Below are 4,240 nucleotides of genomic sequence, written 5' to 3'. Positions count from 1 at the left end.
AGACTTCAGGGCTGGCGCTTTCTGTTCCCCGAAAGAAGAATCCGTTTCAGGAAAAGGCCGCAAGAGGAAGAGCCAGCAGTAGCTGTTGGAAACCAAGCACTACTGGCGGGCACACAGCGTCTGCGACTCGAAGGGGAACCCCAGGCTGGGAAGTCGCTGGGAGCCACGCCCATGCCGCGAAGAGGCTGGCCGCGGCCTTTGCCTTTCCTGAGACTACAAAAGCCTCGAAGTTTCTAACCCTCCAGGGCAATCCGTGCCCCTGTCTTAAGAAGATGAGGTAGGGCCGGGAGCGGTGGCTCACGCCTGTAACCTCAGCATCCGAGAGGCCGAGGCGGGCAGGTCGCTTGAGCTCAGGAGTTTGAGACCAGCCTGGCACCTGGTCTCTCTTATAATTAAATGTGTGTGTGTGTGTGTGTGTGTGTGTGTGTGTGTGTGTTGCCTGGGCACAGTGACTCACGCCTGTAATCCCAGCAATCTGGGAGACGGAGGTGGGCGGATCGCCTGAGGTCAGGAGTTCAAGACCAGCCTGGCCAACAAGGCGAAAGAAACCCCGTCTCTACAAAAAAATACAAAGATTAGCTGGGCGTGGTGGCGGGCACCTGTAATCCCAGCTACTCGGGAGGCTGAGGATGGAGAATCACTTGAACCCGGGAGGCGGAAGTTGCAGTGAGCCGAGACATGCCACTTCACTCCAGCCTGGGCGACAGAGCGAGACTCTGTCTCAAAAAAGAAAAAGAGGCCAGGCGCGGTGGCTCACGCCTGTAATCCCAGCACTTTGGGAGGCTGAGGCGGGCGGATCACAAGGCCAAGAGATCGAGACCTTCCTGGCCAACATGGTGAAACCCCGTCTCTACTAAAAATACAAAAAATTAGCCGGGCTTGGTGGTGCCTGTAGTCCCAGCTACTCGGGAGGCCGAGACAGAGAACTGCTTGAACCCAGAAGGCAGAGGTTGCAGTGAGCCGAGATCTTGCCACTGCACTGCAGCCTGGGCAACAGGACTCCATCACAAAACAAAACAAAACAAAACAAAAACATGACAGAGAAAATTTCTCTTTCAAGTGAAAGTTTTTTTAAATTTAATTTTGGTTTGAGTTAGGGGGGCGCGATCTCAGCTCACTGCAACCTCAGCCACCAGGGCTCAAGCGATCCTCCCACCTCAGCATCCTGAGTAGCTGTTACTACAGGTGCGGACACCATGCCCACCCAGCTTTTTCTTTTTTCTTTTCTTTTCTTTCCTTTCCTTTCTTTTCTTTTTAATTTTTTTTATATACATGGGGAGGTCTTACTATGTTGCCCAGGCTGGTCTCGAACTCCTAGACTCAAGCGATTCTCCCTCCTCAGCCTCCCAAAGTGCTGGGATTGTAGGCATGAGCCACTGTGCCCTGCCACAGAAACTTTCTCTTTTCTTTCTTTTTTTTTATTTTTCTTTTTTCTTTCTTTTTCTTTTTTTTTTTTTTTTGAGACGGAATTTCGCTCTTGTCACCCAGGCCGAAGTGCAGTGGCGCGATCTTGGCTTACTGCAACCTCCACCTCCTGGATTCAAGCAATTCTCCTGCCTCAGCCTCCCGGGTAGCTGGGATTACAGACACCCGCCACCACGCCCGGCTAATTTTTCGTATTTTTAGTAGAGGCGGGGTTTCACTATGTTGGCCAGGCTGCTCTCAAACTGCTGACCTCAAGTGATCCACTCGCCTCGGCCTCCCAAAGTGCTGCGATTACAGGCATGAGCCACGGCGCCCGGCCAGAAACTTTTCCCTTTTTTTTTTTTTTTTTTTTTCTGAGATGGTCTCATTCTGTCCCCTAGGCTGGGGTGCAGTGGTACGATCTCGGCTCACTGTAACCTCTGCCTCCCGGATTCAAGCGATTCTCCTGCCTCAGCCTCCGAAGTAGCTGGGACTACAGGTGTGCGCCACCATGCTCGGCTAATTTTTGTATTTTTAGTAGAAAGGAATTTCACCATATTGGCCAGGCTGGTCTGGGACTCCTGATCTCGTGATCCACCTGCCTCGGCCTCCCAAACTGTTGGGATTACGGGCATGAGCCACAGCGCCCGGCCAACTTTTTCAATGTAAATTTAAATAGAGGTTTTTAAAAATCAATAAGAAATAAAATAATAATTTTTAAAAAGAAAAAAATAAGAAATGAAAAATACTTTGAAAAAAGAAAAAATAAGAAATAGAAAGTATTCAACTTTTACAAGATGGAATGAAACAAAGATTGACTGCAATTGGAGTAAATACTTCATTTTATTTGACATTTTGTTAAAAGCACAGAAAATCTTTACAATGTTGTGTAAAGTTTCTGCCTGGTGTGGTGACTCACGCCTATAATCCCAGCACCTTGGAAGGCCAAGGTGGGTGGATCACTTGAGGTCAGGAGTTCAAGACCGGCCTGTCTAGCATGGTGAAAACCCATCACTACTAAAAATACAAAAATTAGCCAGGTGTGGTGGGCCATGCTTGTAAACCCAGCTACTGGGGAGGCTGAGGCGGGAGAATTGCTTGAATCGGGAAAGTGGAGGTGGTAATGAGCCGAGATCAGGCCACTGCACTCCATCCTGGGTGACGGGGCAAATGACTCTGTCTCGGGGGGAAAAAGTTGTGTAAAGTTCTCTCTTTTTATTTTATTTTATTTTATCCATTTTTGAGACGGAGTTTTGCTCTTGTTGCCCAGGCTGGAGTGCAATGGCACAATCTCGGCTCACCACACCCTCCACCTCCCGGGTTCAAGAGATTCTCCTGACTCAGCCTCTCTCGTAGCTGGGAGTACAGGCATGCCCCACCATGCGCAGCTAATTTTTGTATGGTTTTGTAGAGATGTGGTTTCACTATGTTGCCCAGGCTGGTCCCCAACAAGCTATCTGCCCGCCTCAGCCTCCCAAAGTGCTGTTACTGGCATGAGCCACTGCACCCGACCTGGCATTTACATTTTAAATCATTCATACTGCTTCAGCTGTTGTGATTCTAGAGTATCTCAATACAGGCTTTCAAATATCTTTTTTTTTTTTTTTTTTTTTCGAGATAGAGTTTCACTTTTGTCCAGGCTGGAGTGCAATGGTGCTATCTCGGCTCTGTGTAACCTCCGCCTCCCAGGTTCAAGCTATTCTCCTGCCTCAACCTCCTGAGTAGCTGGGATTATAGGCGCCTGCCACCACACCCAGCTAATTTTTTTACCTTTTTAGTAGAGACGGGGTTTCACCATGTTGGCCAGGCTGGTCTCAAACTCCTGACCTCAGGTGATCTGCCCCCTTTGGCCTCCCAAAATGTTGAGATTACAGGCGTGAGCCACCTTGCCTGGCTTTCAAGTATCTATTTCTAAAACCCTTGATAGAAATGCCTATTAGAGGTCAGGCGCAGTGGCTCATGCCTATAATCCCAGCACTTCAGGGGCCCTAGATCTGCTGAGGTCAGGAGTTCAAGACCAGCCTGGCCTACATGATGAAACTTTGTCTCTACTGAAAATACAAAAAATTAGCTGGGTGTGATGGCACATGTCTGTGATCCGAGTTACTCGGGAGGCTGAGGCAGGAGAACAGCTTGAACCCAGGAGGCAGAGGTTGCAGTGAGTGAGATCCTGCCACTGCACTCCAGCCTGGGTGACAGAACGAGACTCTGTCTGAAAATAATAATAATAATAATAATAATAATAAAAGAAATGCATATTAGACAAGAACCTCTTAGGTTTAGAAAGCCTTGACTACTTTTTTTTCCCTTTGCACTATTTGAACCATTTTTGGGGGGTGTGTAATTCAATGATATTAAGTATGTTCACATTCCTATGCAACCATCACTATCATCGATCTTCAAAACTCTTCGTCTTGCAAAACTGAAACTCTGTACCCATAAACAATAACTCCTCATTCTCTCTCTAGCCCGTGGCAACCACCATTCTACTTTCTGACTGTGATTTTGACTGCTCTAAGTACTTTATGACAGTGAAATGATGCAATGTTTGTCTTTTTGTTACTGGCTTATCGCTCTTAGCCAATGTTCATCTATGTTGCAAGAATTTCCTTCCGTTTTAGGGCTGAATAATATTGCTTTGTATGTATATATCACATTTTGTTTATCCATTCACCTGTCAATGGACAAAAATGCCTTACTTTTTTAAAAGATTTCCCTGAAACAAGTATTTTTATATATCCTTCTCTTAAGTTCAAAGAGATTTTTACCACCCTGGAGCAATGAGCCGTAGTTTGAATTAGGATGCCAGAAAGGTATATTTTTCTTTTGTGAAATA

This window comes from Nomascus leucogenys, chromosome 3 (assembly GCF_006542625.1).
Source record: "Nomascus leucogenys isolate Asia chromosome 3, Asia_NLE_v1, whole genome shotgun sequence".
Taxonomy (NCBI): domain Eukaryota; kingdom Metazoa; phylum Chordata; class Mammalia; order Primates; family Hylobatidae; genus Nomascus; species Nomascus leucogenys.
The sequence above is the reverse complement of the archived record's forward strand: the minus strand, read 5'-3'. Positions refer to the sequence as shown.